Genomic DNA, 26,441 nt, shown 5'->3' with positions numbered 1-26,441 from the left:
GTGAGATGGCTTTTTACAATATTTGCCATTTGATATCCTTGCTGAATCTTTTTATATTCCTTATTCCTATTTTATTCCCACATTTAACAGGGAGGAAATGTTGCAGATAACAATATTATAAGGTTTGGCCAGCTTTTTGCATGTTTCGGGATCAGAGAGCTGTGTTATCTGGGGAGATGTGTGTTTGAGAGGCCAGAAAAAGTAAAGCTTTGTAATGTCTGGGAATATCGGACCTTCCAGTTCCCATTTAGCTTTTAACTGACTGCTTTAAATTCTAATTCTGAGAAAGACAAGAAAATTCCTAAAGAATTAACTGTAGTAGCTAGTGCTTGATTAGGCTGGGATTTCAGACAGTGAAATTCTCATATGCAAGAAAAACATTTCCAACAGGGAGTTACCAGAATTTCTAATTTGCTAACCTGTATTGAGAACGTCCAATAACAGCATAGTCTTCCATGTGATACTTGGAATATCCTCTGAAGAGCTCACAGTAATGGTGATTTCCAATAGTTTTGTTTCTCATTGGAAGTTACCGTTATGTTGTATATGGGAATAAGTTCTCTAGCCTTAATAAAAATGCTGTGGAATGCTTTGTTCCCGTTGAAAAAGAACTTGTTTTAAGGAAGCACACTAAAATTTTCTAAAAATCATAGTTTGTCGGTGTTCCTTGCCACCTAAAATAGCAGTGCAAGCTCCTTCAATGGACGCAATGGCAAACAGACCTCACCAGCCAGTTAAGACTTTGATTTCAGTCCTAAGAAAGAAGTATTTGTTCTGATTAGCGCATTGCACTCTGAGAAGCGCGAGCTACATGGCAGAACCGGAATATAACGTTGTTCAAGAGGTATTCTTATGCCTGTAATTATTGGGGTGAGAGACTTATAATTGCTAGCTGCCTGTTAAGGATACCATATAGAGCTGATACCACAGTAGCTCCCCGCCATAGCCATTGACAGACAGCCCAGTCTTCATCCCTGTATGCTTGTTGTCAGTAGAAAACAAGTGCGCAAGATACCACCCTAGCTGCTCTTTCTGCATCACCAAAGGTTGGTTAAGTTGGGGGTTTTTATTACTTTAAAAGATCCTGTTCCGAACAATTTCCAATAATAAAGTGTGTAACACCTAGTACCGCTTGATTTGGCTGCAGCATCCCTAAAGAAGTTAATTGTGGAAGTTGCAGTTTTCTGATCTTGTCTGTAAGAATGTATTTAATCATTCTGGACATTGTTGCTTTTTTAACGGTGGCAGCTTTATCTCTCTGGTTCCTCAGCTTCTACCCTGTTGTGTCCTATTCCCTGTCCCTGGTAAAGACCTCGCTAGAGAGACATGGCAGATCTTTGAATTAACTGATCCCAGAGTGCTCTAAAGGAATAGGAACATAGACATTTTTGATGCAATTTGGAAAGCAAGGAATAAATGGGAGGGCTAACATGGCTTGGACTGGATGAGTTCAATACTTTGTCAAGTCTAAATGTTAAGGTAAACCTGTCTTCTGGGCCTCCGTATGAAGGTGTATTGTCATCTGAAGTGCACTGGAACCTTGGAGAAATCAATAGACAAACCACAGTCTGGAATGGCATGGTTAAACTAACCAACAAAAAAACCCCAAGACCATAAAACCAACCCCAAACACTACAATGTAATTTTTAACAAGGCTTTCAGAATTATTTCTGTTAAAACTAAATAAATACAGAGAGGTGCGTGGTTTTCCTTTTAGTACAGCATTCCATGATATCTAGTAGCACTAATAAATATATGAAGATGTTAGAGCAGCTGCAAATTTAATAAAGGTTAGACATAAAGTAAGAAATGCAGAAAGCTTTATTGTAGAAAGATGCAAAGGTAAAGCAGCCATCAACTTGGAATGTGCTGATAAAGAAACATTATCTAAAGAGATTTTAAGGAGCATAAGGGGAAATGACTCAGTTCCTCATGTTGCTAATTGATGTCTTAGGACTATTCACACAGAACAAAAGGCGAAATTGGTAGGTAGAAAAAGAAGATCGACCACAGCAAATGCGTGCAGAAGGCTCTCGTAATAAAAACATGTTTCAAGAGCTGTCCAAATCATGCTAACCTTGAAGTAAATTATAGTGGTCAATTAGACCGCCCGAAGGTAGCAGAGATGTTCAGAGCTATTACTGAGAGTCTGTATTGCGGGATAGAATTGTAATGCATGTTGTTTGTATTGGTTACTCATTGAAAATCTGTTTTGTGAGAATAAAAGATGTTTACTTAAAATTCGTTTAGTAGCGAAGCCAGGCGAATAAACTGATGAACAGCACGTTCCACTCCTACAAGCAGGGACATCTTTAAAACCAGAGTACTAGAACATTTGGTGATTGACTTTCCATTCCATTTAATTTCTCTGCAGCAGCTGAAAGCAGCAGGGTGTAAATCCACTGAGCTGCAGGGTGTAAGAGGTGGTAACAAAGAGGTGTTCGTGAAACAAGCATCTTCTGGTGGCCAGCCGTAGCCAGGAAAGCTCCTTAGCACGAAGAGCGGTGACAGGAGTGCCAGAACGCATAGGGTTCTGAGAACGCGAGCAGTGAGGTAGATTTTCTTTATCAGGGCGGTATTTTAGACACTACCTTATTTTTGCAGCTGGAAATAGGTAGAAATACTACATTTTGGAAATGGTAAAACCAGAAAGTGAGCAGGCATCAGGTTGGTTCAATGATAGGAAGCGAGGCTGCAGTGCAGCCTGCTGGGAGACGGTGGGGAAAAGCAGGGCCTGCCCCCGCCCTGGCAGCCGCCTACGTTAACATTGCCGTCAGAGCTATTTTCTTCTGCAAAATGTATCGGCTTTCGTAAGTGCCAGCAGGTCCCTTTGAATTCAACCAAGCCACAGAATTCCGTTCTCCTGAATGCTAATGATAACATCTAGCGCTTTTTTACAGTACTTCTCATCGTGAGATTTCAGAGGGCTCTTCAAAGGAGGTCAGTACCATGAATGAGAGCCTGAGTCTATAGTGCTGTGTAATCCTCTGCTGACACACTGCTGCAAAGGTCTCTGCCAGGGAATGACTTTCTATTCTTTATTTTTTGAATTAAAATGTCAAAAAAAAAAAGGGGCAATTAAGCTGCTCCATTAGCAATGTAGAAGTTTGTAAGCAATTTGTCTTACTCCATTGCTAGCAAATAAACTTTTTTTCATGAATTCTATGATTAATTCCTTAGGGCTAGAAACAGTGTTAATTGGGGGATTAAGAACCAGATGTTTGTTGTTCCAAATAAATGTTTCAGAAAAGTGAATAAAATGAATTGTAGGTATCCAATCCCCAGACTTTGGTGGGACTTTGATTCCATCTCCTTGCATAATAGCAGGAGTGATTATAACAAAATATTCTTTAACAGATGGGTGTTTACTTAAGACTGAGTATCCTCAGCGATGAGTATTTGACAGCCTTTGGGCTGCTTGTTCCAGTCTTTGAGTTACAAAGGTTCTTAGTCCTTCATTTTCCTTTTTAGGGCTTCATCTCATTATTTTTTGTTCCATCTTTGACTAGGGAGAATAATCAGTTGTTGCTCTCTTTTATAACCTCTTTTATATAGTTACATGCAGTTAAGTCTTTGTTTTGCAGGACTAAACATCACCAAGTCATTTTAACCTTTCTTTATTCAGTGTCTCATTTCCTTCCCTCTACCCTATGCCTTCAATCATTGCTTCCTTATCATCTTTGGATGTTTGCCTTGAGCTGTGTTATCAAGCAGGGATTCAATGGTCTGCATGCCCAGGCTGGATGGGCAGAAGACTTTAATTCTGTTACAGAAAGTCAAAGTACAGCAAGTAGATTTCTCCTGCTCCTCTTTATTTCCATCTTGCAGTTTTCATTCCCCTTTTTCTGTAAATATTCAGTCTTTATGTGTTGGTATTAGATGATGTGAGATGGACATGGCCCTTTAGTTTGTGTTGGATCACAGAAGTTATTTCCTTGGTGGTAAAGTAGGGCCTGAGGTTTTCTGTATTTTTGAGGCAGACACTTGGTTAGTACAACAAAGAAACGTGTTGTGTTTAAACTAGCCAGGCAAAAGTACCGGCCTTATTTTTGATGTTACAACGTTGCACTATTCCAAGGACCCTGGACCTGCCTGCTCTTGCAGCAGTTGCAAGAATAATATTAATAATGAAAGTATTTAACATTTGCATGTTCAAAGTATTTCACCATCATTTGCTAATTAACTCCAATGGAGACTTAACCAGGGCTGACTAGGCTGAAGTAATTACTTTAATTGTATGAAATACGATTCTGCTCTGAATACAAAGCCATCGTGCCATGTGCCTTCTGGTGTTAGATTTACTGTCAATCTCAAGTCAGCTTTTGTGAAGTTTCCCTGCTCCAAGTTAGCAGATAAGCAATCAGCACACAGAGGCTGAAGATCTGGCCCCGTCTGCCTGACTCCTCGCTTCCCTTCCCTAAATTGGCACTTAGTGTAAGTGCTACTTTACTCTGTGTGTGTGTGTGTATATATACGTATCTATGTATATATAATGCGTGTTCCATATCGCTGCTGTTTCTCACTGAATTGCTTTCTAAATAGACATCCTGTTTGTCTAGGAAACAGAAGTTTAGATGTTAGGAATTTAGGGATGAGCAAAATGTTTGGAACAAATGACATTCTTTAGAGCTATATACATATAATTAGAGTTACAACACTTGCATGTTCCTCAGCAAGTGCAAATTGCCTCACTTTGCTTGCTTATTCCACAAAGCCCACAAATTTTCTGCAAAGAGAAACGGGACCTGTTATCAACCAAAGGTGTTTTTGTGGTAGAAATAGGTGCATTTTTATCTTTCTAAGAGCAGAACTTGCTTGCGATGTCTAACTTGCTGTTTGGAGAATGTGAAATAGTTGTGGAAAATGCCACTGATACATAGTTTTATGGATTTTGTATGTGTATTTCTGTAAAGCTTATCAAGTAGCAGACAACTAGTGTGCCAGTGGCTCAGAAGTGCACATGTGGTGTCTCTGTGCTTCCTCCATTTACAATTTAGCTAAGGGATTCAAGAACTATTTTATGGTGCTTCAGAAGCCTACGGCAGGTTAGTACCAAATGGCTGCTAACTACATGGTTAGCGTTTATGGCAGTTGCAGCACTGACAGGTCTGGTTCCCCCTTCAGAGATGTAGTCAGCATTTGCTCTGTCATCTTCCCTCATGAACTTGGAGGAGTCGTCTGTGCGGAATCCTCTTAATGGGGGGACATTTTGAGGTAATAGTTGGGAAGGTTAAGGCACAAATGGGTTCCGAGTGCTTTCTTACGTGAGTCTGCATTGCATGGCCCAATGAAGTGAACGCAGCTCGAGAGCTGTTTAGTGTGTGCAACTCATTGCGTCCCTGGGATCCATCGCACCGCCTCACTGAGAATTTGTAGCAGAATTTCTTTCTTTTTTCTTGCAGCAGAGATAAGGGATGGGGACTCTTCCCACGTCTAATTGGGTGTGTTCTTTTGTTCCAATAACTGGAGGGCTCTCTGAGCTTCTCACTGAAAGAACAGAAGGGTTATCATCATTAGTGTTGCTTCGTGAACTACTCATTTAGCAGGCGAACATCATAGACGTGATGTATATATGAATACCAGATGGCTAAATTCTACTTGGACTCCTCTGAACTGAGTGAACTTTTATGTTAGTCTAATAGGCCAAATGCTTTCCTATGTCACCTTCCTCTTTTTGTTGAGTGGCACCATGGAGTTACAGCATGACTGACTAATTATGAAATAGCTTTCCTTGAGGAAGGTGGTAACTGTCCATCTATGCCCACGTTGATGATGGGCAGGATCCTTTAATTTTGTTCAGGAGATGGCTGATATGAAGTTAGCGTTAACCTCTACAGAGAACAGAGAACCTCTGTGCGTAGGTCAGACATTTGTCTTTTTTTCTTCAGGCTAGAATGAATGCCAACAGGAGTTAGACTCAACATTTGTAAATTTGAAAGGTGATGCAATAGAATTAACATCTTCCTGTGTCTGAGTGTATTAATTCTTGCTTACAAGAAAATACACAAACTTGCTTAAAGGAATAAATTAAAATTCAACTGTGTATATGATGAATCATGATCCAATTTTGTCTGAGAGGGAGAAAGAAATTTGGCTCAGCTGTCTGTATATCGTTTTTCTCCAAAAAATATTTTTTGCAGGGGAAATTACTAAGAATGAGTCAAATATGTTTCTCCCCACTCTTTCGCTTCCATACAAGTAAATAGATTAGTCTGGGGATAGGTAATGAACTCAGAGTCATTTCTCAGCTTTTAAGGTCTAAGCAGAAAGGGAGCTCCGGAAGCATTCCCCAGTGCGTTTTTATTTTGCTGTTTACCATGCAGCTTCACGTCTGTGTTTTGGGGTTCTTTTTATAGTTGGAGTTGTAAACAGTTCTTTCCCATTTCCAGAATTTCATTCCTCTTTTACACAAACCTGAGTTTTGGGGGTGATCGCTTAGTTTCCTGGATTTATTTTAGTGGGTGTGCATGAGAATGTTTAGACTATGGGGAAAGTGTACTATATTGGCCTATTTATGAATATAGCATTGGCAGGAAGGTAGCTTTGCAAGCAACTAGAGGGAACTTTTTCTGCACTATGGCCTTTAATTGCTCTACCTTACTCTATCCAGTAAGGCCCTCAAAAGCCATTACTGTAACGGACTCTAACGGCTGCTCAAAGCCCGGCATTAGGATTTAGCTGTTCCTCAGAGGAATGTATTGTCACCCATATTTTTTGACTGTCTCATATCAGGTCTGGGTTGTCAGTAACTAAATCGTACCGGCATTAGTATACAATCTTGCTTCTTCAGGCAGGGAAAGCCAGCAATGAAGACCACAGGCAGTTGTTTCTTTTGCACAGAACTGATTTCAGAAAGGTAATAACTTAAAGCAATTAGTCTTAAGAGTGATTCTTAGCAAATATTTGCTTTCTGTCTTGTGTTCCTGTGTTCTAACACCAAGTAGAACCTTCCTTTTGCGATTAGGCGTACTAGTTTTGGATGGAATAGAAATAGTGAGGGACCATTTAACCTAAGTGTATGTGAAATTGCAGACCTGTAAATTAAGAATATCATACTTCAAAGCTAAGTAGTTAGCTAGCTGTTCCATGATGTAAGATGCAAGAGGAGTTGATTTAATTAAGAACATTTACCCCTCTAGAGGCCTTGTTGAAGGGAAATTGCATCTCAGTTTTTAACACTTTGTTATTCATATTGTAAATGTGAGATAGAATTTCTCCTTATGTGCCATTGAGAGAGGTCAGCAGAAGCATACTTCCACTTAGATGTAGATGGTACTTTGGTACTGAAATCAAGCTTAGCAAGGATCTGTAGCCTTCCCAGAACATGCATGGTATAAAGAAATGTTATCAAAGGAATCCGAAAGAATGACTTCTAGGAAGGCCTTTTAATGACCCTGAAGGGATTGCTGTCTGTAGGGAATACGCGTAGTTACTGCACCTTGATGTGTTAAATGGTACATTTGAACTGTTGTCAGTCTATTTCTGATTCTTTTCCGTGAAAGCTGTCAGAAACATAGCTGTTTGTGAATGTCAGGACCTTTTCATTATTACCATTAGTGAGACCATGACACTTTGAAAGCGCTGCTGTAACATCATTCAGCATCACGCTAGGAGGAAGGACAAGAAAGCCATTGTTGTACGGGTTTTTCCTCCGTGGTTTCAGTACTGAAGCATATTAATTTTTCTCAGCACCTGTTGGCTCCAGCAGGAACCGATGCCTTTCAGCCTCTTAGCACACAGTCTGCAATTTTTGTAATCTATTGTTTTGAGCTCTATTAGGACAGGCTGTCCAGATGCCAAGTGTGTTAAAACTGGTTTTTGTTTGAGAGCCAACTCAGGGAATTGTATAGCCACACCAATGGAAAAACATTTCTCAATAAAAACTTTAAAAGCTTCAGGAGTCGGGGGAGAGAAGCAGATGAAATCTAGTTTAAATTCTGTTGAAATAAATAGGGTTGTATTGAAATAAGGCTAGAATACAAAACAAGCTTTGACTAAGATCTTTTGTTTTAAATGCTTATTTCTGTGGAAATTCTATCTATAGTAAAGGTCAGATTGGTAATTTAATACCCCTTTGCTCATGTTAGAAAATTCAGAGCAAGAAGAGAAGCATGCTTACAGAAGAACAGGAGTAAACAAGGTGCATAGGTAGAATGAGGGATGGGGAAAGTCTTCCTGGCGAAGACGGGATACTAAAAATGATAAATGTGAAGGTAGTGGATATTAAGAAACAGAGGAAAAGCAGTGACTAAAGTAGGAAAAAATGTTTCAGAAGGATATAGGCAGATTCTAGTGATATTGAAGGAATTGACAGGGTTAGGGAATATTGCAGGTCTAGTGGGAGCTTAAGGCATTTGTCACAGAACCTCCTCTCCGTTAGGTATTTCTTCTTTATCCCAGAAGGTTGGTTAGCAAGGTAGAGATGGAAAAATCTAACAGGAAAGAAGTTCCAAGAGAAGAATGACCTGAGAAATCTGCATGGGGTGGATGGCCAAAGTCAAGACAGACCAGATTCGAAAAGAGGAAGGAGAAGGTTGTGAGCAAACAGACAAATGCTGACACATAAGGATTTACAAAAGGAAATTGTAGGCAAAATTACTCCTCAGAATTGATCCAAGAAAGCAACTGAGGCACTAAATAGGCATTCAAAGTAGAGGCTGGGCAGAATACAGGCAAAGAAGAAAGTGTAGTTGAGGTTTTTGCTGAGTCCCTCGTGTGCTTTAATAGCAGAGCCTCGCTAAGTCTGTCTGTATGAATTTTCAGCTTTTTTGCAGTTGCTTAACATAGTGGAATTCTCCTGAAGTCCCTTTAAATTCAGTGGAAACTGGGTATAATCTCTTACAGAGACTGTATACTGCAGTGGGTTGTCTGGCTAATGCACTACTGTTTTTCCCATTTGTCTTGTTTTTCCCAGTTGAACTCTCGTCTTTCTCCTTTCTTACTTTTTTCTTTTTTTACTTCTATCACAAAACCATCACACCACTTAACAGATTCTCAGCATCTGAGTACAAAGCTATTGTACAATAGCTAAGATTCCAGTGTTATGAATTATTTAAATAATGCTGTTTCTTTACCATAGGCCTGATTCAGTGTATAGCGAAATAACTGGAAGTCTTTCCACCAGCTTCAAAATAAACAGGATAGGGATTCATAATGAGCAGTGTACATGGTCTAGATTTTCAAATACTTCACTATTTAGTTAGAAGGACACAGATTGTTTGGACGGAATGGTAATAACAACCTCTGTTCATTGGTTCCACTGAGAACTGTTGCTATTGGGAATTTGTGGGGAAAAAAGAGTTCACTTTTTATGCTTAGGAAATATTAGCATTTGCTATTCCCAGTATTAGATATTTAGTGCATGTAATTTGGCACATGAAAAATACTGGCTTTGAATAAGTCTATTTTTTGAAAGTCATTTATACATGTACAAAAGGAAGTTGATAGCAACAATATTCAGATATTTTCATGGGGAAAAATAATGTATGCGTCTCCTGCATAGGCGATCCAACCTCTTCCATATCATTCACCTCTTTTTGTAGGGAGTGGAAACTGTTGTGGTTGTATTCTTTTGAGATGAAAGTTGTAATATTACAAATTATCACTTGTTTTCAGTATTGACTAGAAAAATAAATGCAGTTATGTTTATGAATGTTGAAAATTAAGCAAAATAAAGCAATTGTATGTGTTTGAGGATCTTTTCAAATGAAAAGCTGTATTCACTGAATTCTCATCGGCTCTTTTTCTCACTGTCATGTTTCATGATGTGAACTCTCAATTGAATGAGCAGCTGCAGTAAAAATGGCACCAGCCAAGTCGCAGGGAATTCACAGATAATTGAGACATTTCAGGCTGTAACACAAGCCCTTTTGGGCCCTCATTTACCTTGAGAAACGCTTGGCTTTTTATTAGTATAATGTCTATAAACACAGAGAGGTATCAAGCCCTTATTTGCAGTACTTATGCTTCGTACTTTGGGGTAGGCCTCGTACAAACAGAACAAAGACCTTTCACTGTCACTGTAGAAAGGGTTTATATTTCTAATTGTGAAAACATTTTTTTCCTCTGGTCTTCCACTTCGGATTTACTTACAGTGCAAGCATGAGGGTAATATGAAGGAAATGTCAGTGTTGATCAGAAGGATATTCTAAGGAAAGCAAAAGAGGGAACCTACAACGCAGCTCAGGTGTTGAAGAGCATCCTTGGTTTATCTACTTCTTCTAAATCAAGATGATCCTTAACACTGAAGATCTGACCACATTCCTTTGCTCTTTGAAAATACCATCTATTGCCTTGTATGGATGTTGGCTGCGTCACAGAATCATTAAGGTTGGAAAAGACCTGTAAGATCAAGTCCAACCATCAACTAACCCCACCATGCCCATTAAACCATGTCCCGCAGTGCCTCATCCACATGCTCCTTGAACACCTCCAGTGATGGTGACTCCACACCTCCCTGGGCAGCTTATTCCAGTGTCTCACCACTCTCTCGGGAAAGAAAATTTTCCTAATATCCAGCGTGAACCTCCCCTGGCGCAACTTGAGGCCATTTCCTCTTGTCCTATCACTTGTCACTTGGGAGAAGAGACCAACACCCACCTCACCACAACCCCCTTTCAGGGAGTTGTAGAGAGCGATGAGGTCTCCCCTCAGCCTCCTCTTCTCCAGACTGAACAACCCCAGCTCCCTCAGCCGCTCCTCATCAGACTTGTGTTCAGGCCGTAATCCCAGTGGATGGTTCATCCAATCTTCCCGCTATGCCTTTGGCGCACACAGCAGCCCAAGCTGCGTGTGGGAGCGTGCTGGAAGAAGAAACTCAGAGGCAGTAAGTGGCCTGCCCTCTTCAAAACCGTGAAAGGGCAGAGCTGTTTCTCTGATTAATTTTAAGATGCTTTAGAACAAATGTTTTATGTACTGAAAGTTTATGCAGTGCTTCCATTTTTTAATTTACTTCTGTAACACGTCTTTAATGCCCAAGTTAGTAACTCTTTAAGCATTGTGATTAACATTTTCACAAGATAACTGTTAGTGACACCTCCTCATAAGGTCAGTCTGCCCCATAAACTCAGACTTAGCTATTTGCCATTCAGATACCACATGAAAATGTAAACACTTCAAAAGATCCACTTCACTCCATCCCTCTCTTGTTTTCCATGTGTATTTTTGTATTTCTTTTTCCCCCAGCACCATCTTCATCTTTTCATCTGTTCCAGTTATGGTAGTGAAAATCAAGCTGTAAAGAATCTTGGCAATAAAAAACAAATCACCTTCTCCCTCAGCCCCAGCTCAACTAGGATATAGTCAAGGTATTTAAAAAAAATTAAAAAAAAAGAAAAGAGCTATAAGCTAAATTAACTTCTTGCTAAATTTGATGCAGTTTAGGGTGACTGCGTGAAGATGTACCATAGATACCGCTGTGCATTCTCATGGCCAGTTTTATTACTCCATCTGTCCATAGTAGACAAATGTCTTTCCCCCTTTGTTTTATAGGTCTAAGTTGTTTAGCGGCGTAGTTATGGGAATATTCAAAGGAGGAATCATAACCAGAAAAAAGTGTTTTAGCTTAGTTCTCATTAGCTGTTCATCTAGAACAGATTGCATAGGATGGTCTTCTGGAGTGTGTCTAATTGCTGCAGCATGGTAATTTAATGGGGACACATTTTTATAAGCTTGTTTAAGTGCGTCTGTGCCAACTGACCTCGCAGCTTGGTGTGTGCAGTGATTCAGCTCTAGAAACTAGAGTTTAAATATAGGATCTCGTTTGTATGGCCCCCTTTGAACTTCATTCACTGTTATGTATTTGTTTAATTTTTACATGGCATCTGGCATCACTGTGATATCTGAACTAAAACTCTTCACCCTCCAACCTGTTCACCATCCATAAACGTTTGTTGTCCTTTAGTCGAGCTTTCAAGTCCAAACAATTCTGTTCCCTGCGTTTTTACTTCTCATATAGCATTAATGTTCTTACTTTGTCTAGAAACTAAGTTTTCCTCTTTTACTCAGAAGTCTTTTTTTACATAGCAACAAATCAAGAAGCTTTCAAAACTCTACGCCTGCAGCTCTTTACTCTAGACCTTGCGTCCATTTCTTTTTCGCCTTTGGTTCCCTCCTCCTTTGGCCTCATCCCTCAGGATTCTCTGTCACTCACAGCCTCAAGTCTGGTGAGACGCAGATCTGTAAAACTGTTTGCTTCAGGTTGCCAGGAGAACAGGACATGCACGCTCTGTTGCAGCTCTGCTGAATTGGTACAGAAAGCATTCCTCAGCCTTGTAGCCTCTAAGTGAGAAACAGGATTTCAAAAGCTAATTTGCTTGTTTTCATAGCACGATCTTAATTCTACAAGGGAGAGAAGATGATCTAATCTAATTTAATTTTGCTCTTTGAGAAGAAGGGAGATCACTTGGCCAGCTGCTGCTCTGAGCAAACATGGAGCGTGCAGGCTACAAGATAAGCTTTGAACTTTATCAAGTCTCTTGGCAGTATATGCTAATGTGTGCTGTTGGGAGATTTCTGAAACTTTTGCCTCTGATTGTATTAATTAGTGTGCTGCTCCACATGAGCTGTAACTCACTGTAAAATAAGAGCTGTTACACAGAGGGCTTCCTCTGTCCCTGATGCTTTAGTGTTTGGGCAGGGTGGACTGTGAGGATGCGTATTTGGCCTGATTTGTGAAATCACAGTACTGCTGTTTATTTTGATTTCTTTTTAAAACTATAAGCATAATCTCTTCTATTCAAGCTGTTCATTTGTTAGAAGAGGAAAGAGTGTGTGCTCCAAGCCTGTGTTTGAAGAGGAAACCTTTTTCTCCCCAAATATTTGAACTTCTAACAGGTTAGTAAGGTAAGGAAACATCTCAGAGCTTCAGTGGTCATACTAAATTTACCTCTAGATGTTGACAAACTCCCTCGAAAACCAAATCCGCTATGATTTAGGGTCTCAGGGCTCTTGTACTAATCTTCCCCTGAGGTGGATTTGTTGCATTCTTAAACCTGCAGTTTCCAGGTGGAGTAAGTTTGCCACTATGTTAAGATACGATTTCATGTCTATCACTTCTACAACAGTCTGCCACCTTTCTCCTGCAGGCAGTGCCTCAGACCCTCCAAACCTTCCATTAACTGGAGTTTGCCATCTCTGCTTCCATCCCTGCTGTGCATCCCCAGCGTGAGATCTGGCTTCCCATGAAATCTATAGAGATGTACTACAAGGTGCATAGTGTTGGCAGACGTGTGTTTTGGCCATGTAGAATAATTTGTCGTACCTGTTTAGGGAAAAAATTGGAGCTTTGTTGTGATTACCATCTTAGCTCATCTTGCTGATGAGCTCATGAAGCTAAGGTAGCATCTGTGGAATAAGTAGTCTGCCCTGTCTCTTTACATATCTTGATCTTCTTCCATGCAGTAGTGGTCCAGGCTGCTTGGCAGAGACATGCCTGTCGGCAAAATAAAACTAACCAGGGGTGAAGTTAGAGGAATTTTGTCCTGTATTCTTAGATGTACAGCAGAAGTCCTCAACCGTTCCAAGAGAAGAGTTGGTGTTGCAGTTCTTGAGAGACTTTGCTGCTGCCCTATACTGCAACCAGGGTGAGAACCAATAACCTATGAGATAACGCAGAGTGGGGGTCATAGTGTGCGGTACATTGAAACTGCTTGCCCAGCTTGGGAGGTTACGTATGTGTGAAGTTGGTGAAGTTACCAACTTCAGTCTGTCTCCCTCCTTGCATTCCAGACTTTCTTCTGTCTTCACATCCATTTTTTGCAAATTTGCAGTCTGTTAGGATGAAAAGCCTAACTTTTTTTTCGTTATATCATCTTAAAGATGTTATCATTTCAAACATGTGGTTTAAATCAAATGACTGCCTTTCTCATCACCTGTTGTGAGATCCTGGCAAGCACAGGTCCAAACTGCAGCTTTGCATCTAGTCTGGCCCATTGCTAAACTTGACACATCACATGCCTGCAGCCTCTAGGTTATATTTAGCCCCCTTAGAAATCTCTCAAAGCAAAGAGAAGAAAACATTTAGCTAAAATCTCAGTATCGGCTCAAAGACAAGTGTGAACTGCTCAGAAATTCTTGTTTGGATCCAGACACTGCTCTGTGAGAACCTTTCCGATACAGGTAATACGCTGAGAATTATTTTGGTTTTCTTAGTCTATCAGCTATCTCTTTAGTTTTCAATTTCCCTTTGTCTTATGTCTTTCTCAGAAATAGATGAATCGCCAACATCCTCCCTCCGAAATAAAGAATTCATACCTTCCATATTGAAAATAAAGCATTGCGTGAAGTTCTTCATAAGGACTCCAGTCAATCTTCATCTTTTATGGAAAAAGAGAAGCCACTGACATTCTATCTGAAATTAACTCTTTGCTCAAATTGAAATCAGCCTAATGATTCTCCCCAACTATTTTTAGTCACCCTACAGCTCTTTTTTTTTCTTTAGCTCTTGAGATAGCAGACTTAACCCTCCCACCTGCTTTTCCTGAATACTTTTTCATTATTCCAAAAGTAAAGGCAATAAGTATTACCTCAGTTGATGATAAATATGTTTAAATCTTTCTTAAATTAAGTTCAGATATGAAATCTGAGAATCATGCATCAGGGTTGTAAATGTACAATGTATAGAATTCAGTGGACTATGGCAAATTTTCTACAAGGGCTAATACTATGCTGTGTATTTTATGCATGTACTCCCATACATCTGCTTGAACTTGGAGAACGTGATAAAACCCTGTCACCCTTAGAGCCTATTCCATACTTTATTTAATAGGTGTCTTAAGTCTTTTCAGTTTACATACACTTACTCCTGGAAATTTGTTGACTGTGTAGGCATCTCCTTGTTTGAGTTGAGAGATGTAGCTCTTCCCTTTTGTACCTCTGTCTACCGGGCGTGCTTGGGCCACAGCTGAGCCTTCTTGTGCATCTATGGTAGAGTGTAATTCTGCAGTAGACTGATTATAGGGCTGTAGAATGTGTACCCAATTTGCAATTAAATGGTTTTTCTGCCATTACCTCATCCTGCAATCTGAGATCCAAACACCAATCTACATTTTTTTCCTTGCTATTTACATCACCATAAATAATAATGTTTTTACAAACCGATTATGTTTTCAAAAATACATGCATAATTATTGTTGTCTTCGTTTATTGTCTCTAATTGAAAGTCTGCTGCAAAAACTGTTATCCAGGACAGTGTAACAATTTCTATTGTGTTTGTTTACTTTCAGCCTCTATCGTTAAGGCAGTACAACAGTACTGCGATGGCCACTGCTACACTGATGTTGAAGTGTCATCAAGAAATCCCTGTACACAAATAATAAGCTATGCAATCACTTCATACCAACACGGCTGCGCTAAGAGAGGGCAGGTGTTCAGATGCATAGGTGAAAGACTGTGGGTTTGGTAGACATCTTTATAATTAGTTCAGGCATGCAAGAGAATTTAGCTAATTTTTGATTAGTTAAAAGTCAATGGGAAGTTTGGTGCAAAAGCGAAGGAAACGGCTGCAGCTTCTCTAAACACACAGTAAACTATCTTTTCCATAGTCTCGTCACTGCAGCTTTACTTCAGAATACTTAACAGTTCAAAGTACTTGGCTCTAAAAATCCCATAATGAACACGAAAATTTTTTTTTTCAGGATACTGGTGTATAACTGCAGCAGTAGTCAATCAACATTACAGTAGTGCAATCTTATTGAATTTCTGCCAGGAATGTAAATGAGAAGCCATTCTGTTTTAAAAGCTTCAGCTAATATAATTAATTGCATTCATTTTCAAGGTGATGTCTTGCTTGTTTGGGGGAATGAGCAATAGGGCATAAAAAAAATGGAAGTCTCATCAGTGATTACAAAAGAGATAGTGATTTACTAATTGCCTTTTGCCGTTTCCTGACAGTTTGTATCTCTTTCTAGCGAAACAATCTGCCTCGAGTCACTGAAAACATTTGTGTGTTGAGAGATTAGGATAAATATACTGCAAGTAATTGTTCAGTTTTAAATTTGTTGTTTTCTTTCACAAAGTTTGTCTGCTGTGTTTTTGTAGCAAGTGTGGCCATCGACCCTGTGACCCCTGTGCTTTAGCTAAAAATATGTTCTGAAGACCTTAAGTGAGATTTTGGCAGAGCAGAATGTAATTGGGAGCGATCCTCTCTTGCTGGGTGCAGTGGAACAGAGCCCTGTTGGCACCTCTGCTCTCACAGTTTCAGCTCCAGGAAATATTAAAAAGTAGTGATTTAAATCAGTTGGACAACGGGGCTACAGGCTGCTGCAGATTCTGCTTGTGTCCCCATATTGCTGCCTTATCAAAACTCGGTCTCCCACAAATTAAATGGAACAGAATCAGACTTTGTTGTCTCATTCAACTGCTCGATATCTAGTAGGGCGGCAGCTCACCTACTGGGATGACTCCTGGTTCCCTTATTTCTTTACTGCTGTGAAATTTCATTGTGTAATGACCTGTCCTGGAGACAAGATATGATCTGTTCCCAGGTGTATAGGCTAGGATTGTGAAGGAGCAGATGTTTACCTTGAAATTAAGGATTATAGTGCTGAACATTTAAGGGAGACACTCCTTTTATATGAACATAAATGCAGCTGGGTCTCCCCCTCTGCAGTTCAAAGCTAGGAGCCTGGCTTAAGTTTTAGAAGACAAATTTTCAAAAGAAAAATCTTCAGAATCGGAGAACCCTGAGAACAGATGTGATAGGACATTCAGGAATGGTTTTTAAAGCTGTTTGAGCTTTGGTGCAAAATATATTTGTACTTCTGACAGTTATACTTATTACTCTTAGATTTAAATGTTATGCATTTCATATCTATAGGAAACTACCTGTGATATGGCTCAGTATGTCCAGCATATACCTGTGATATGGCTTAGTATGTCCAGCATACCACCTCCATAGACAAAGAGCACAAGAGTTTGGTTTTAATCACAGCATCTCTGTTACAGAACACATACCATCACACACCAACTTTGTCTATACAGTGTGGTTCAGAGTCTCTGAATCTCCCAATTCTATACATTAAGACGAGACTGGGCACTCCCAGTGATTTCTGTATTTCTGGGGGAAGGAAACCAGACCAAAAGCTGTGGTTTTCAGCAAATCCTCTGTTGCTAAAGCAGAACTGGGGACCCCTTGACTAGAGGACCAGAGCTGCCAGGCAGGCTTAAATCCATCTCTCTTAGCAGAAATACAGCTTCTGTGACCAACTACTTAATAATGGTAGTTTTAGCTTTCTCCCCCCTTATTCTACAGTAGCAATTTAGAAAAATTAAAAATAATAAATTAGAATTTAGAAAGCTTTTTCCAAGATTTTTGCTTTTATTTATTTAAAGTATTCTAAGGGCAAACTCCTGCGTACTAAAGAGATAAGCAACTTTTGAGGGTTTTGGCATAGTAGGAGGGCCTCCTAATGCTTCACACTGAATAATTGAGAGGGAATAAAAGGTTAGGAAGAATTCTTTAGTTTATCTAAATGAAATTTTTGAGAGCCAGGAATCAGTTTCCTCTTTAAGATCTCATTGCTAATATAAGCCAGGTAAAAGCAAGCAAATGAGCAATATACATTGTTCCTGTTGTCGCTGGTAACGGAGATAAGAAATAAAGTAACTTGCCTTTTGCAAATCATCAGCATCTCTGCAAAAAATTACTTGAGAGTTGGGGTCAGAACCTACTTTTGCTGAACCTTAAGCACAAAATGTTTCCTTCTAACATCCTGACAGCAAAATCTAAAAAGGTGGAGCTTTTTTTTTGTCTTTCTTGTCCTTTTCAGGTATATTACTGAGTTGCATGGGCTGTTAGCCTGTAATACCAATGTACCATTTGTAAGGTATAAACGAGTATTAAATAAAAAAGGAAATAAATAACATACACGACAAGAATCTAATCCTCTGTACATACAAGTAAAATTAGTGTCTCTGCAATGATGGGCCTTTCATTCCAGAGTCCTGTGAGCCTGAGCTGGGAGTGGGGAGAGGATGATAATGGGTTACGTGACTGCAACTGCCCCATGTGAGCTGGGGCTGAATCAGGGCCGTCGTTTCCGCAGTCGTCATCTCTGCACTCTGGTATAGCCTCGCTGGCAGCATGTGGAGAACTTGTTAATTAGTATGTACGATGAGATCTGTTTGATTCTGTTGAATTCTGTAGAACATCATATTGAACGTAGATTGAATCATGGAAGTGAAGGCTCGGACAAGTGTCTGACATGTGTGGGTTTCTCCAGGCTTTTCTAAGTTTCACATACAAATAGAAAAGGTGTCGACATTGTGACCTGAGTGAATTGGCAGACTTAGATCCATGAGCCTGTGGATTCAGCGAGGCAGAGACCCTGCTGATGCCAGCAGTAACCCAGTTCCAGGGTGCTAAAAAACCACAACAGGAGCCTCTAAAAAAATACCAGTAGATAAACAGAAAGTATCAGAAGCTGAATAAACAATAAAAGATTGGACAGCATATGGAAAAAGATGGCAAACAGTGCTTGCTGGTTTACTGAGGCTTAAGTCATTTCCCTGTACCCAATTTTATTTGGGAATGAATAAATAAATACTTTGTATTGCAAGACTGCAGTTAACAGTTGTTTGGGTGGGGGTTTTTCCACTGAAATACTTTTTTCAAAGTAAAATCAACACAAAAGAGCAGACGAACCTAGAAGTAACAAGATGTTAAATGAGGTTGCCCGTGGTAACTGTGTGCCAGGTCTACCTCTCTCACTGTTGCAAGAGTAATACGATTCAATATTTCTGTGATGATTTTGAAATATTCCTGTAGTACTTTGCAAGGGGGCTGTGTTGTAAATTTGCTTCATTTTCCCTTGGTTTGTCTGCTGTTCTTCTCAAGGGAAAAGTGGGGCAGGAGGGAGTGAAATGGAAGTAGTACTTCTTGCAGAGGATCCTTCTCCCTTCTGTTACAAGCTTGTGCATTGCCCCTGTCACCTGAAGCAGTGACGGAAATCTGAAACTACTTAGGACACTCATTGAACTCTGAATTCAGCCCTTACTCGTTTTAATCCCGGTAGTTGTTACTAGCGTTTAAAGCCCCTGAGCCCAGTTGAATTAACTGTTGTGACTGTCACCCAGTTGTTTTTCTTTCCTGCCCAAATGAGATGTCTCCCCTGAAAATAACATGAGTCTGGGATGCAGGAGGCACAGCTTTCAAATGATAAACCAGATGGCAATTACTCTGAATTAGTCTCTCATTTGCAATATTCCCAGTTTTTGGAGTTGTGTTTGTTTTGTTTTTTTTTAAAAGCACTTGTGATTACTGTGGTTTGACATTTAAAGACTTGTTTGCTTTTTAACTGGTTGCTAAAGTCATGTACTCTTTCTCGTATATTGGAAAGGCAATGGGATCCTCCTGGAGACAGCACAGGAGCACAGATGTACAGGGGGGACCTGGCTTGCTTCTCATCTCTATGGAGCATTAACAGTCCAGTAAATAACAGGAGACTATATGACCTGTTTTTCCTATTCAGCCAATCTACATTATTTCCCTTTAAATGCCATATTTGCTATATACCATATTCCTTTGGTTTTGGAGCTATTTTTCTAAATTGCATTTAGAGCTGTAACCCAGAATACAAGTCAGAAGACAGGAGACTCCCTGCGAGCTTATTTAACTTCAGGTTACGTAGACTGAAGACGGGGTGTTGAGTCTCTAGGCTCTGAAAATGTCCATCAGAAAGCTTTGATCTCTGTCCCTCCTTCCGTTACTACAAGAACAGGAGATACTGTTCTCATAGTAGATTTGAAGATGCAGAACAGTTTTTTATTTTCATTTTGTAGTGCTTTAAAACAAAACTGTTGTTTGATCAATGAGAAGAGTAAAGTGGATTTTTGAAATGTGAATGCTGATTTCTAAAATATCAAAATCTTGAGATATTCATGTATAATTTTTCTGCAACAAAGGAAATCAGCTCGGCTGGATCAGGAAAACGTGGAAGAAAGTTCCTGCCTCCACAGAATCATTCTGCCTTTCATAGTTGCTCTGTGATCACTTTGGGGTTTGGACTGTGAAGTGGGAAAAAAAGCGATCAGGATTATTTCATTCCAGTACCTTTGGGATGATTTTTCCAGTTTGTAGAACTCACAGATAATTTCTACGTACGTTCTGATTTGTAAACTCACTTTACTTTTCGTGTCCTGGTGTGATCCCTGAGAAGATGTTTGAAGAGCAGGGTGATATCAGGTGATCGTTATTCTGAAAATGAGGAACCGGGAGTTTGTTGCATAGATCGAGGTTTGCTATTCAGATGACTCTGTTTTGTGGTTTTTTAATCTTCCTAAGAAAAGCTTCCACTATCTCTATTGATTGCTAGGGGTAACTGTATTGAGTTTCTTGTTCTATGCAAGGAAATAATCTCTGAAAATTTTGGGACCCACATCTGGCAGGGGAACATTTAAAGTGAGCATTGCCATTTCTTAGTCAAGGTGATGAGCAATTCTCAGCTTCTTTTCAGCGTCTTCCTAAAAGACAGATGGTCAAGCAAAAAAAAACCCAACAAAGCAGCTCCTGAAATGGGAGAACTTGTCTGCATAGTTCATCTAATCTTGTTCCTTTTGAGGACTAGCAAAACTCATTCGCTGAAGTAATCTGGGCATCAAACACAAATTTTTGTAGCTACCGCTCCAGAGAGGTCGTCTTATCTCTGAGATACATGTTACCTGTCAAGGAGATCACACATATTTCTTCTTTATCTACCAAGGTCCAGTTGATGATTATTTATATATTTGCAAAAGAAATCTTGAATAAAAGAAATATTAAACAAAAAGAACCCTGCTTCTCCCTTCCACGCTTAATTATTTCTTTTAATGATAGACTCAACATTTGCTATGACTTAGGGTGAGGAAGAGGAGATGATAAATAGGAGGGAACAAAATTTCTTTTCAGCTCATGCAGAAGCCCATCTCATATACCAGAAATTATTACAGGGCTGATGATAAACATTTGATTTTTTTTTTTAAACCTGCATTCCAGTGCTGAATATGCTGAATCTAATAAACAGTTTTGTTTAATATTTTGAGGCAGTTATGAGAATTCTTTATCAATTTAAAAATCTCATAATAGAAATTTACAGAGATCTTTCAGCAAGTGCTCAAGGGATTCAGGTACTTAAATACCATTTTCACAGATGACTCAATGTTTTGAAATGTAAGTTTTATTGGTATGCTTTCTTTATATCGCTTAGCTACTTTGGAGAATGTTACATTTAAAGTATTTATTTGTAGCTGTAGACTGTTCTAAGTATGTGCAATAAGATACTGCGTATTTCTAATACAATTCCTAATCATACCGTAAGAGGCCACTGACAGGATTCCTGTATCACAATCAATGAGTTGATAACAGGATCAAAATGTTCAAAGATGCAGATCCAAATTTTAAAACAGAAGGTTGGAAGTTGTGAAAAGTTTGTACTCTTCTTCCAAATTCTGTCCTTATCCAGATGTAAAGTGAGATAGTAAATGCGAGAGGAAATCAGCTGTTGAATTTATTCTTGAATCTAGTTGGATAGAGTAGGCAACAGAAATAAAAAGTGGAGTAGTTCTTGTGTAAAAGTGGTGATAAAAGAAAAATGAGCATAATGTGGAGTAGAGGAAGGAATTGCATCATCCTCTGGAATGAAGGCTGGTATCTGTATACATTAAAGAAACTAATTAGAAATATTTATGGAGGAAGAATCCGTTGAAGATCTGAAATCAGTAGGTGAGCGGGGCTTAAGTATGTATTTTACCCCTTTGCTATATAGTGAATTGTCAAAATGAGAACTCCTAGAACTGGCCTGTGGAATTTCTTACAGTGATGTGACTGGGAATTCTGTAGCAAGATGCTGAAAATGCAACCTTAAGGTTTCGTATAAAGGTTATTTGTAATCAAAGGAATAAAAAAGATTAGAACTTGTTCCAGCCCGGAGGTTAGGACAATAAATGATATGGGAGTTCTAGATAAATGTAAAGCAATGAAGCTGTGAAAGCTGAAAACAAGGGGAATATAAGTAATCATACAGTTCAAAAAAAAAAAAAGAAAAAGGCAGTAATAGACAAAAGGGTTATAAAGGGTAAAGCTGATGACAATAATGCATTACTCAGCAGCATTAAAAGCACAATAAAAAGCAAACTTTCTGGAATGGATGAGCAGAATGAGTGAAAATTCTAGCTGTCTCTTCAGGGCTGCTGGGGTGACTGCATTAAGTGGAGCGCACCCTATTACAGAAAGGCTGTTAAAAAAGAGATGCGGATACAGCAAAGGTCAAACTGGAATGGTCTGGGGTCCTGAGGATCTAAAATTATTAAGGGAGCTTGGAAAAATATAGGTTTAATAGCCTTTAGAAAACAGAGGTGGGAAAAGCGATTAAGAGGGGGCCTCATTGAACTATAAAGACATTCTGCTGGGAATAAAATGGGCAGATGCTACAGGAACATCTGAGCTGGTGATATATTTAAGAACAACGCATTGTGAACTAGAAGTGAGAGAGGGCTATGCACATGAATCACAGTTCCTTGGAATAAAGAGAAATACATCAAATAGAGACCTTCAAGGAGAAGAGTAGCATAAATGCTCGAAGTACTTTTAAAACAAACATCAGTTAAGCTCTCGCTCTCAGTGTGGGGAGCTAAAGGGAAGTGGCTTTCCACCAGCCCTTTACTCCATAAAAATTTCCCAGACTTCCTTTGCAAAAGTGTTTTATACATCTAAACTCTTCTCACTTAGTTGGAATAGTGTTGGAGGGGAGATTTTAAGGTTCATGTGGCTACTGGGATGATTAATGAGAATCCAGGCTAAAGAGGGGAGAAAGACTCTGAAGTTAGACTGAAAAATGAGCATTGCTTTGATGTTGCTGTTAAACTGGACCTTCCCCCAAAAGTCTCCGTGTGGCAGTTCTAGAGGTGCAGCATTCCTTATATTTTGATAGTAGAAGCTTTTCTGAAGACACAGGCATCCCAGTCAAAAACTGCTTCTGCAAACGTGGCTTTATAAACACTCCAGACTGAGCCTTGCGCAGTATCTGCAATACTAAGCGTGGACTTTTGTAATAACTGTATGTAGTCTTTTTGAAAAGACTACAGAAGGATTCATTCTCCGGTAGAATAAAATTTTCTAGAGAAACATACTCCTTTTAATTTAAGATGAGATTAAACCTGAAACTTTATTGCTGGAAGTTACTTTCCAGCCATCCTAGTCATCAGTCCCAACTCTCCAGCGATGACGGGTTCGCTTGGCAGTGACAGTGCTCCAGTATGTGCTTAGACCTGTTGTTTTTCTCAGCCCTTCCCAAATACAGGATTTAATTGAGTTTGTTGCTTGCGTTTCTTTACGAAGGAAATATGATCTGCAGCACTGTACTAGTGACAAAAATAATAGACAGCGGGGGCTGAAGGCTAAGAGCTGAAACCAAGTTTCCTTTTTGTATGAGTTTACTTACTTCAGTATACATGGTATCGTATATGGTACTATTGTGTTTTTCTATTCTCTGCTATCTTTTTAATTGATTGCTTTAATTATACATTATGTATCCATTTAGACTGCAGTCATTGTCGAAACAATGCGCTTGGTACATTCTGCGTGTCCTAAACGTTACATTTGGCCAGTCTGTGTGTTCTCACTGAACAACTGCATAGGAGTATTTTGTGGATTTTTGGTGCTAGTTTGACCAAGAGACGTTTTGTTCATTAGCTTGTCTAGATGCTTGTTGTTTACGTGCCAAGTTTTTCAAAACTTCACTTGTACAGATGATGTTTTTCAGGCTATGAAGACATCACTTTATCCTGAAGCAATGATACTTGTTTGCCTTGGTGGATAAGAATTAGCATAAGTATCTTGGTAAATAGTAAACAGAATAAAGTCATAAATATTGATTCTTTCATTAAAAAACCCTTTATTTTTTCAACATGTTTCCAAACTAATTCTTGCAGGCAAAAAGTAAACATTTAAGTATTATTTTTGTTCGTGAAACTGTCAGTTTTCCCAGAACATGTGCTTTGGATTCCCAGGTCATATTTGACATCTGTACACAAGTATGCAATTACTACACCATAAAATTGTCTGGTAATATTTGAGAGCAGAGGAAAACCAGTACTGTCTAAGACCCTGTTCTTTGTTGGGCACTAGTTGTGGGAATGTCCCTCCTTTTCCATCTGTTTGTCCTGACTTGCCTATGTATGTTTGAATATTTTAGCAATTCCCTTGAAATGACTCCAGTGGCAAGTATTCCATCATTTCTCATAGGTGACTCTTTCACAGATTAAGTTGACTTTGCTTTGAGAAAACATTGTGCAATATCCAATGTAAATGTTTCTTTGATTAGCTGTATGTCTTAGGAGGATTGTTCTACTGTAGGAAATTTTAAATTTCTTCCTATCGGGTGATTTTTTTTCATAGTAACACTGACAGACGTGAGGGATGGCTACCGTTATCTAGAGCTGCGTTGTTAACGTAAAGTAGTTCTGCAGCATGTAGTTGTACTGCTGCACCTCAGCCCTAGGCTGAAGGACTGCGCTGTTCACCAGTACAATAACAGTGATAGAACATGTATCTCTTCTGAAAGGAATTTGTATGCTCACTGTGGTCCTGCCTGGGGTGAAAATTAAAGTGTTTCCACCCCAGTTTTATTTTTGGGAAGTCCCTCAGTTTGGGAACGCCTCTTAATCTTTCAGCGTGTTTTCATCTTGCCTCTGAAAGTGTGTCATGAGGAGTATTTTGCAGACTGGCCCCATGGAGAGCTCATTACCGTGGTCCGATCCCTCTTCCAGTGAGAAGTGCTGTTAGGAAAGGTAGAGATGGTCATTCAGAAACTCTCAGTCATCGGTAAAGTACTGCCTTTGGTGGGTGTTTGGTGAAATCCAGGATTAAAGTGTGAGTCTTCAGAATAATTTTTAGGGAAGAGATGGGTTTTTCGCTGCCATTGGCGATCTTATCACAGACTTTGTTGTGTGTCTTTGCCATTTGAGGCCTACTGCTTAGGATGAGGTCTTAAATCCCATTAGCAAGGAAAGAACCGCACTTGAGAAATGTTGAAGATTTGTGCTTACTTTATGATCTTTGCAAATAACAAAGGCAGCATTGTACCCTTATGCTAAACTGAAACTAAACGGAGCTTTGTGGGCTTAAGTGGTTGTATGGGGGTTTTATTTTGTGGGTTGTTTGGTTTTCTATTTTTTTTTTTCTTTCTCATTCTTAAATTTACCTCTTAACCAACAGGCCAGATTCTCACACGGTGGTTTCAGCATATCTAATATCTCTTGTGGCTTTCTTGGAGCCTGGCCAGTTTGCAGCAGTTGAGGATTTAATTTTTTTCTTGAAGGGCATGCCTCTATCAACTGCAGTTGTTCTCCCAAGAAAAGAACAGTCATTCTTCCCATTCTGCAACCTGCCTCTCTCATTCATGGTGCTTTTCAAAGGTCATAATATCTTAGCATATTCTAAATGTCGCAAAGGATTTGAATAACTTCTACTTCAACATATGGTACGTATCATCAGTGAACTCCGCTACAAATACTGAGAGCTGAAAGCAAACTGCACGAGGGAGTCTAGGCAGAAAGTAAATAAGGCGGCAGAAGATTAAAAATGTGGAATTAGCGGAACAGTGAGATAAATCAATAAACCCATTTTAAATATCTGGATAAAATAATATGCTTGAAATGCCCAGGAGAAATTACTGGCTGGTGTTACGTCCATGTCCCACATTTATTTACCTTTCTGTCTTCTGCCTGTTCATAATGTTTTGGAGTTTTTTTTTTTTTAAAAAAAAGAAACCCAAACTGTGCGCATTTGAGGTAATTCTAAGTAATGACAGAAATGGATACTTGCAATTTAAACTTAATTGTCTTTGTTAATTAACAGCCAGAATACAAGCCAGGTTAAACTGGCTTGTGGTCAGAGAAGGTTTGTAGACAGCTAGAGAAGGAAGGAGCATTTCCTTTCAAATCCTCAGAAACCCTGTCTAACCACAAATTGGTTATCACGAGCACACAGGTCAGTGAGTTACTTGGTACTTCATGGTATTTTGTGGAGTTTGTTTCTTTTAGTTGTGGTTATTTCCAGTCGTTGAAGTACTCTATTATGCATAAGTGTACTATGACTATATATATAGGCATTTTCTGCTGAGGAGGAATGGAACAGGCAGGTCTATATGGGAACTTTCTGAATTTCCATGTAGGTTGTTCTGAATGCCAGTTTAACTGCTGACTCATTCTGTGGGAATGTCTGACTCAAGTCTTCCTCAACTGAACTGTTGTCATTGGATCGCCAAAATCTACAGTGGCACTCTTAAGGATGCACTTGTGCTTCTCCAGTCTGCCTCAGCAAACAGCTGAATGCCTTTTCATAGCTGGCAAGGAGATTGTTTTGAACGCTTGCCCACACCTCAAAAAAATGGAAAAAAATAGCTCAAGTGCCTTGGAATGGGTTTGAAACTACTTGTGGAGGTAAATGAGTAACTTGTAAGAGGCCA

At 39.4% G+C, this 26,441-nt stretch overlaps 1 protein-coding gene across 1 annotated transcript in view; it reads left to right on the top strand.

Annotated features, from left to right (window-relative positions):
- The window catches only part of PTPRT (protein tyrosine phosphatase receptor type T), a 460,489-nt gene that overhangs the window by 128,041 nt on the left and 306,007 nt on the right, over positions 1-26,441 (top strand). The window lies entirely within an intron of this gene.

Source organism: Gavia stellata, chromosome 20, assembly GCF_030936135.1.
Source record: "Gavia stellata isolate bGavSte3 chromosome 20, bGavSte3.hap2, whole genome shotgun sequence".
Lineage (NCBI taxonomy): Eukaryota > Metazoa > Chordata > Aves > Gaviiformes > Gaviidae > Gavia > Gavia stellata.
The sequence above is the reverse complement of the archived record's forward strand: the minus strand, read 5'-3'. Positions and strand labels throughout refer to the sequence as shown.